The 10302-nt window shown below is 41.4% G+C and overlaps 1 pseudogene; it reads left to right on the top strand.

Annotated features, from left to right (window-relative positions):
- Positions 1 to 4352: 4352 nt before the first annotated feature.
- On the top strand, positions 4353 to 4469 carry LOC124709334 (annotated as a pseudogene).
- The last annotated feature ends 5833 nt before the right edge of the window (positions 4470 to 10302 follow it).

Consider the following 10302-nt stretch of genomic DNA (forward strand, 5'->3'; position numbering starts at 1 on the left):
AATTTAATGCTATTTTTAATGTAGGTAGAGGATATAAGGTATTTGAACTTCGTTATCAAGTTACAGACAGTTATATTTACAATATTGAAACTGAAGATTTCTGTGAAGATATAAAATTGATGATTGATTAATTTGATACAAGCGATTACCCATCAGATATTATTTATGGTATACCACGAGTAAACAAGAAAGTTGTTGTAAAAATGAAAGAGGAATGTAATGGAAAAGTAATTGAAGAATTTTGTGGTTTAAGATCAAAAATGTATGCTTATAAAGTGTGTGCCAATATAGAAAAAATTCCAAAGGAGGATAAGAAGTGTGTTGTTAAAAACAAAATAAGTTCATAAGATAACAAAGATTTTTGTTTAACAATATAGAACAATACAGAAGAATTAATTTAATTAAAGTGAAAAACATGAAATCTATAAAATTGAAATAAACATGAAAGCTCTAAGTCCACTTGACAATAATAGGTTTGTCTTGGAAAATAAAATAGATTCATTACCATATGGTCATTGTAAGTTATTAAAAATGTAATAAATTTTTTTGTGTATAAAATTAATAAAATTATTTCTATATGAAATTAATAAAAAAATTATATATAAAATTAATAAAACATTTTCTTCATAGATGGAAACTGCTTCAATCAAGAAGCTCAACAATGTAAGTGTCTCTAAAGAAATTAATAATGTAGGTGAGCTAGAGATAAATGTTTTATATAATATTACGAACTGCGAATATTTAAATACTAGATATGGAGAGAAACTTTGTCTAGAGCTCAATGATGATTTTAAGATTACTTTACCAAACAGATTTTCTAAATTAATTGATAATTGGGATTTTTAAATAATCCAAAAAGGACAAATGAAATTGAAATATAAAGGAATGAAGAAACTTACTGATAGAAATTGTGAATTTCATGATATAGAGTTCACAATGTAAAATTTTTAAAATAATTTACTTTTGTTAACTAATACATTTTAACTATTTACTTATATTCACAATGTGAAATTTTTAATATAAGTTACTTTTGTTAACTAATATATTTTAGTTATTTACTTAAATTCCAATGCAAAATTTTTAAAATAATTTACTTTTGTTAACTAATACATTTTACTATCTTACAATCATGTTGTAAAATTTTTATAATTTACCTTTGTTAACTAATACATTTTAATTATTTACTTATGTTCACAATTTGAAATTTTTAATACAACTTACTTTTGTTAACTAATACATTTTAATTACTTACTTACACTCTGAATGTAAAATTTTATAATTAAACTTTGTTAACTAATTCATTTTAATTATTTACTTACAATCACAATGTAAATGAAATAATGAAGTTTGAAATCAGTTGGTTATTGAGTATAATGACATAATTAGTTAAAATCAGTTGAGTTATTGTAAAATTAGGTATTTAGTTAAAGCTCTAAAATCAGTTGAGTTAATTAAATATACTGAATTTTGAAAAAATCAGTTGTGTTACTTATAAAATACGGAATTTAGTTAGTTATTGAGGTAATTAGTCAGAATGTACAAAACATACTTACTGTGATCTTCAGTGTAGAGACTGGTTTGGTGCAGCTCTCCCTGCTACACTATCCTGAACCTACATCCTTCTGAATCTGCTTTGTGTATTCCCTCTACGATTTTTACTCTCCACGCTTCCCTCCAACACTAAATTGGCGATGCCCTTATGATTCAGAACATATCCTACCAACCGATCCCTTCTTCTAGTCAAATTGTGTCACAAATTCCTCTTCTTCCCAATTGTTTTGAGGGCCTTCTCATTAGTTACGTGATCTACCCATCTAATCTTCTGCATGTTTTATGTGACCTGCATGAAACAGGAGAAACCTCTCAACAGCCACTACACACTTGGTGGGGAACAGTATTCTTTTAGGCATCTTTACATGCTCACTATACGCCCAGAACTGAAAAGTGCGAAATAACATGATACACGGGCATACGGGAAACTCTACGCAACATGTTTGCACAGAACTTAATCGGATTTTCACTGTGATTTTTAACTTCGCTACTGATTGGAGGTAGGAAAAATAAATCTCGTAATCTGTCTTTTGTGCACACAGCTTACGTCGGACTTCTCCCTTAGCAGACGACGTTGTTGTTAGAGCTCGTCTGTACTCCACTTATATATTTTCTTTAGCGTGTCACATACCTGCAACGCCAACAGGTACTTAGTCACGCTGTGGACAGCATTCACAATGATTTAGTTCATCTGTGTGTGTTCTGAAGTTCACTGTTGCGCGAACAAGGCTACTGCTTTTGCTTGCATTATTTCCAAGCGGTGAATACACATTAATTACATGTATTTTTACATTGTTTGTTTGTGTGGCTGCCTCACTGAGTACTGAATGTGTCTTGGAAGAACAGGAGGTGCCTCTCATGAGCCTCACAGCTGTCTGAGCAGAGTGTGTGTGTGTGTGTTGCACAGCTTGCCTGCTGGCCGCCGACGGTTACGACGTGTGGCTGTCCAACGCACGAGGCAACACCTACTCCAGGGCCCACAGGACTCTCAGCTCGGAAACCATACGGTTCTGGATGTTCAGGTGATGTCTGTCGAAATGCTTCTTGACAATTTGTACGGGATTGCCTATGAAGTTCCTTTAAGTGAAAAAGCATTCTGTTCAGCATAACAATGAAGTACATGTCATTACATATACTTTTAGGATTAGTAATCAATAAAACTGCCCAATTTCTTATTCTTATGCACTAGCTGTTACGCACGGGTGTGCTCGCACATCAGTAGTTTTGTCATGATGAGTAAGTAAGCAGCCCTCGCCTGTGATGCTGTTACAGTAAGCGTACTGAGTGATGTGCACATCCCCACCCCTCCACCACACCCTCACCCACTGCCCCAATGCACGACACAGCCTGGCTGTGCAGAGCTGCTGCTGAGCGGTTCGTATGCGGGGGCGTGGGCACGAATTCTCTTCTTTGCATCATGTTACTGGATTAACTATACGTCATACAACATGGACAATATGCAACAAATTTAATAATTTTTTAACGTAGTTTATGTTCACTGATGCAAAAAACCTCTTATATTGTATTTTGATGATAAATGCTAATTTCGTCATTACTTATATAGCTGATCTTTTTTGAAGTTCGTTCATTTGTCAGAAATACTTCGCTTAAGCAGCGACACCTATCAGCTGACTTCAGTCTAAAAAAAGTGCAGCTCTAACGCCAACTACTACAGAAATTTTTCCATGAGTGATCCCCCCCCCCCCCCCCCACCCACTACGCTGTCACCTATAAGCTTTGGCAACCTCCCCTTGCCATACCTATTCAGGTGCAGGTCGTGCCTATTGAAACCGATCTATCGACAGGCTCAGCTGGCCCCACTGCAATGTGAGCTGTACGTTCTGTCACCAGTGGCTACTGAAGCCCCATGTTAGTACGCTTAACAGCTGTATTAAGATGAGACCGACCATCATACTGAAAAAGCTACATGGGGTGCACGTTTGTGTCGACAGTCAGACAAGCTATCTTTTTCAGGTCACCACCTGTGACATGTTCTCTATCCTTATCAAGACTATTCCCAGCTCCACCCTCGATCATTATCCGATTTTCTTCTGTAATATTCCTACCTAACTGCACTATGTTATCAGTCACCTGAGCCACACTTGGATTAGTCTTCACAATGCTGGTGGTCTGGTAGTCATTCCTCAACACTTCCTGCGACTGTTCACGCGTACATCACCCGTTAGAACTACCAGCAGAACCTTCTTTTTATTTGAATTTGCAACTCACGTAGGCTTCTACTAAGGTCCGATGCATATTTCCTACAGCTGCAGCTACAAGAGACGTCTTTCCACTAACCTCAGACAGTTGGTAAAATATTCTAATGATACACGAGGTGAAACAGTCTGAATGCATCATCCTCCTAGCAGCCATTTTACCAACTGCCAGTTCCCAGCATCCAGGATCCTGCTCCCTCTCCAACCTAAGTGGTTCCCCCCTTGCGTCTTCCAGCATCTGCATCTACATCTGTATTACACTCCGCAAGCCACCTATCGGTGTGTGGTCGAGAGTAATTCTGGTACCATTAACTGATCACTTTTACCTTGTTCTTTCTTTCGCGAATGAAATGTGGGAAGAATAATTCTTGGTGAGTCTCTGTATTATCTCTAATTTCTCGAATTTTCTCCTCGTGGTCATTATGTGAGATGTACATGGGAGGAAGTAATACAGGGGTATTCTAACGATGGACCCATTTCCAAAACTTTGTATTTATTCAAGTGCAATTCCAAAATGAACAAGCTTTATACCAATCAAAAAAAGGAAGTGTTTTTTTTTTTTATAATGTTTGATAGCAGTTCAGGGGCAACGGCCTTGCCGCAGTGGATACACCGGTTCCCGTGAGATCACCGAAGTTAAGCGCTGTCGGGCGTGGCCGGCACTTCGATGGGTGACTATCCAGGTGTCATGCGCTGTTGCCATTTTTCGGGTTGCACTCAGCCTCGTGATGCCAATTGAGGAGCTACTCGACCGAGTAGTAGCGCCTCCGGTCAAAGAAAACCATCATAACGACCGGGAGAGCAGTGTGCTGACCACACGGTCCTCCTTCCGCATCCTCAACTAAGGATGACACAGCGGTCGGGTGGTCACGATGGGCCACTTGTGGCCTGATGACGGAGTGCTTTTTGATATCAGTTCAATAAATCTAATAATTTGTAATTAATTAGCTTTTAATCATTAGAAATGTGATAAATGTTATAAATGTTCAATGTGGCCACTGTTGGCTGCATGGCAAACATCGATGCGGTAGCCAAAGTCGTCTTACAAACGTGAAAGCGTATCTGCTGTTACTGAGTGCATGGCATCAGTGATCCAGTTCCGCATATCGTTCAGAGTGGTTGGTGGAGGCGGGACATAAGCAGCTTCCTTCATATAAACTCATAAGAAATAATCGCAGGATGTGAGATCAGGAGATCTCGGTGGTCAGAAGGGTACAGTCAGATCCTCAAGTGCCCTGCAACCAATCCAGCACTGAGCAAGGGAGTCATTCAAAAAGCCTCGTACATCACGGTGCCAATGGGGCGGAGCTCCATCCTGTTGGAAAAGCAAGTCCTGGCAATCTTGCACAACTTGAGGGAACAGCCACTGTTCCAACATGTCCAGGTATCCAGGTACATGATTCCTGTTACAGTTCTTTCCAGAAAGAAAAATTGTCCATAAACCTTTGTACGACATACGACACAGAACATATTGATCTTCGGTGAGACTTTTACGTGTTGCAATGGTGAATGTGGATTTCCCAAACCCCATACGTGAACATTGTGTCTGTTGACTTTTCCAGTAAGGTGGAACGTCGCTTCATCGCTAAAAATTAATCGCTGTAGAATTGCTTCATCCTCCATATTTGCTAGCATTAAGAAGAAAATGCGAGACGCTTCTCCTTGTCATTTGGGTTGAGAGCCGGCACAAGTTGTAATCGGAAGGGCTTGTACAGCAAACGCCATCTCAGAACTTTCCATGCAGTTGGTTCTAATGGTAGACTTACTGGGACTGTGTACAAAACTTTCTTGAATCCGTCGGATATCATCCTGTGGCACACGCGGTCGCCCTGTGCTTTTTTCTTTGCACACATTCTCCTTCTGTTTAAACTGCTTAAACCAACGGCTAATCCCGTAGGAGTTAGTGGTTGAATACCGAATTTGGTACGAAATGCCCGCTGCACTGCAATTTGCGACTCACTTTTCGCGAACTCGAGAACGCAGAAAACCTTTTGCCCCACAGACGTCATCTCAGTCACAACTGACAATAAAACGGAATGACGGCCCTATTGCAGCGCGAACTCTAACGGCTGCTCCTGAAACCATTACAGCCCGTCATCCGCCGCCGGCCAAAAACTGAAACTTCCTCTCTTCATTGGTATAAAGCTTGTTCGTTTTGAATTTGTACTTGAATGCGTATGAATTTTTGAAAATGGGTCCATCATTTAGAATTACCCTGTTCGTTGCCCGACTCTTCCCAGAAATTTGTTCTCTCGAAATTTCAAAAGTAAAATTCTGCGTAACGCACGATGCCTTTTTTGTAACGTGTGCCACTGGAATTTGCTGAGCATCTCTGCAACGTTCACGAGCAGACTGAACGATTCCGTGATGAAAGGCCCCGCTCTTCGTTGGATCTTCTTTTTCTCCTCTTATCAGTTCTACCCGCTAAGGCTCCAGTATTGACGAACAATATTCAAGAATCGGTCGAACAAGCGCCTTATAAGCCACTTCTTTCGTGGATGTATTACATTCCTACTAATCCCAGTGTGGCATCTGATTTTTCAACTGTTTGTTTCAAGTGGCCATTCAAATTAAGTTCGCTCTGGATATTTACTTCTAGATATTTTACGGAAGGTACTGTTTCCAGCAATTTGTCATCAGTAGTGTAGTTATACGGGCACCAGAGATGCAATAGGGCTCCTACGAATCTTGGGAGAAAGGTTTATTGAAAAAGGAAGAGACCTATATATGTGCTTCATCGATTTAGAAAAGGCATTTGACAATGTGGTTTGGGACAAGCTGGCGACTATTATGAGGGAAAAGAGAGTGGACTGGAAAACGAGAAGACTTATAAACTCATTGTACCTTAATCAAAAAGTTTCAGTTAAAGTGAGAGGAGAAAGTACAAACTGGATCAGACTAGGGAAAGGAGTAAGACAAGGATGCTGTTTATCACCTACTCTTTTCAACCTGTACTTGGAAAATATGATTGACCAATGCTCATTAGATGACAAAGGAGTAGAAATTGGAGGAAGAAGAGTAGGGTGCTTGAGATTTGCTGATGCCATGGTCCTTCTAGCCACAGGGGAAAAAGAATTACAGGATTTGGTGGACACCATTGCAACTAACGGAAAAAATATGGAATGAAAATTAACACAAATAAAACAAAAGTATTGGCAATAGGAGGAAATAAGGAAATAAAAATTGTGCTGAATGGAGAAACGCTAGAACGGGTGCAAAATTTTAAGTATCTTGGAAGCAGGATAGACACCGACTGGAAGTGCACCACAGAAATTAAAACAAGGATAGCAATGGCAAAAGAGGCGTTTTATAAGAAAAGGAGAATCGTCTGCAGCGGTATGGACAGAGAACTCAGAAAGAGACTCATAAAATGTCTTGTATGGAGTGTTCTTCTATATGGCGCTGAAACACGGACTATGAGGAAAAAAGACAGAGAAAGGCTGGAGGCATTTGAGATCTGGACATGGCAGAAGATGGAAAGAATAAGTTGAATGGACAGAGTAAAAAATGAAGAGGTACTGAGAAGAGTGGGAGAGAAAAGGCAGTTACTAGATGTAATAAAAAGAAGAAAAAGAAATTGGATTGGGCATATATTAAGAAAGAATGACGGACTGATAAAAACAGTTTTAGAAGGTTATGTAGAAGGGAAAAGGAAGCGAGGAAGGAAGAGATTCCAGATACTGGATGACATGATGGCCGGTACAACATACAGCAGCCTTAAGAAGGAAGCAATGGATCGCAGAAAATGGAGCGGCAAAGGACCTGCTAATATAGCAGATAACTGATGATGATGAGTGTAGTTATAGAGTAGTGGATTTTTTTCCTATGTATGTTCAATGTGTTACATCTATTTACGATCATGGTCAAATGCCAGAGCCAGCACCGTTCATTAGTCCTCTGCAGGTCGTTCTGAAAATCAGTACTGTCTTTTGGCGTTGCTACTTTCTTAAAGACAAACGCGTCAGCTACGCATAGTCTCAAAGAGCTTTAGACACTTTCTACTAGATCATTTATGTACACTGTAAACAATAACGGTCCTGTCACACTTCCCTGGGGTACTCCGGAAACGAGAGTGCTGGACGGTGTCAAATAAATGCCTTCCTGAAGTCAAAGGACTCCGGCATCAACGCGACCGCCGTCGTCTACAGAGCTAAAGATCTCACGCAGGAACACAGCTAGCTGAGTTCCGCAAGATCTCTGCTTCTGGAACCGATGTAGGTTTTTATAGACGAGTTTTCGTTTTCCAAAAACCTCACAATTCTTGAGCGTAAAACGTGTCCCGTAATTGTGCAACAGATTCACGTCAACGATATCTGCCTATAATTATGTACTTCTGTCTTAAGACCCTGCTTACAAAGGAGAATAACTTGGCGTTTTTCCGGTCACTAGGAACCCTTCATTGCCGGCCGCGGTGGTCTAGCGGTTCTAGGCGCTCAGTCCGGAACCGCGGGACTGCTACGGTCGCAGGTTCGAATCCTGCCTCGGGCATGGATGTGTGTGATGTCGTTAGGTTAGTTAGGTTTAAGTAGTTCTAAGTTCTAGGGGACTGATGACCACAGATGTTAAGTCCCATAGTACTCAGAGCCATTTGAACCATTTGAACCCTTCATTGACCCAGCGATCTACGATAAACTACCGTTACAAGAGGAGCAAGTTGTTTTGTATAATCTTTGTAAAATCCTGTAGGTATCTCATCTAGTCCTGATAGCATTCCACTACTACGCGATTGTAGTTGCTTTTCTACTCTGTGATCGGTTACGTCGCTTGCAGGACACGGATCGGAGTACTTGAAAACTAATTAAAATGGAACAGCACTTACTGACAGCAGAAATACCTACTGCTTTTAAAACCGATGTCATTTACAGGACGTGCAAATTATCTCCCTCCATGCTGGTTAGGAACAGTTTACGGCCACTGTCCTCAGGCCGCTTTACGTGGCTGCGAGAGGCACGCCATTCCTCTGAGACACTTTGGACAGTCCTCGCAACAAATCGGACAATTTAATTTGCAGTGAGCTTATCCGCACCACTAAACACGATGCGTCTTTTCTTGTGTTCTGTCACGTCTTCACGTTGAAACATCTTCCTGTGTTGATTCTGCACATTCGAATAACAATCCTCACAGCCCAGTGCCATCATTTACGACAGTGGTAGAAGATTACCGACCATATGGTTATTGTTTTACACCATGTATGCCACTCAGAAGCTACCACTGTGCGCTTTTAATGGGGCGACTAATACACTAAGAGAGAAAAAAGAAATCGCACACTACAAAGGGACTGTCCGAATAGCACGGAACTCAGTATTTTTGATATACCTACACTATTGGCCATTAAAATTGCTAAACCAAGAAGAAATGCAGATGATAAACGGGTATTCATTGGACAAATATATTATACTAGAACTGACATGTGATGACATTTTCACGCAATTTGGGTGCATAGATCCTGAGAAATCAGTACCAAGAACAACAACCTCTGGCCGTAATAACGGCCTTGATACGCCTGGGCGTTGAGTCAAACAGAGCTTTGATGGCGTGTACAGGTACAGCTGCCGATACAGCTTCAACACGATAGCACAGTTCATCAAGAGTAATGACTGGCGTATTGTGACGAGCCAGTTGCTCGGCCATCATTGACCAGACGTTTTCAATTGGTGAGAGACCTGGAGAATGTGCAGTCCAAGGCCGCAGTCGAACATTTTCTGTATCCTGAAAGGCCCGTACAGGACCTGCAACATGCGGTCGTGCATTATCCTGCTGAAATGCAGGGTTTTCCAGGGATCGAATGAAGGGTAGAGCCACGGGTCGGCTGGCCGCGGTGGCCGTGCGGTTCTGGCGCTGCAGTCCGGAACCGCGGGACTGCTACGGTCGCAGGTTCGAATCCTGCCTTGGGCATGGGTGTGTGGTGTCCTTAGGTTAGTTAGGTTTAAGTAGTTCTAAGTTCTAGAGGACTTATAACCTGAGATGTTGAGTCCCATAGTGCTCAGAGCCATTTGAACCATTTGAAGCCACGGGTCGTAACACATCTGAAATGTAACGTCTATTGTTCAAAGTGCCGGCAATGCGAACAAGAGGTGACCGAGGTGTGTAACCAATGGCACCCCATACCATCACACCGTGTGATACGCCAGTATGGCGATGACGAATACACGCTTACAATGTGCCTTCACCGTGATGTCGCCAAACACGGATGCGATCACCATGATGCTGGAAACAGAACTTGGATTCATCCGAAAAAATGACGTTTTGCCATTCGTGCACCCAGGTTCGTCGTTGATGGTTCAAATGGCTCTGAGCACTATGGGACTTAAATTCTGAGGTCATCAGTCCCCTGGAACTTAGAACTACTTAAACGTAACTAACCTAAGGACATCACACACATCCATGCCCGAGGCAGGATTCGAACCTGCGACCGCAGCGGTCGCGCGGTTCCAGACTGTAGCGCCTAGAACCGCTCGTCCACTCCGGCCGGCGTTCGTCGTTGAGTACACCATCGCAGCTGCTCCTGTCTGTGATGCAGCGTCAAGGGTAACCG

This window comes from Schistocerca piceifrons, chromosome 7, assembly GCF_021461385.2.
Source record: "Schistocerca piceifrons isolate TAMUIC-IGC-003096 chromosome 7, iqSchPice1.1, whole genome shotgun sequence".
In the NCBI taxonomy this organism is placed as follows: domain Eukaryota; kingdom Metazoa; phylum Arthropoda; class Insecta; order Orthoptera; family Acrididae; genus Schistocerca; species Schistocerca piceifrons.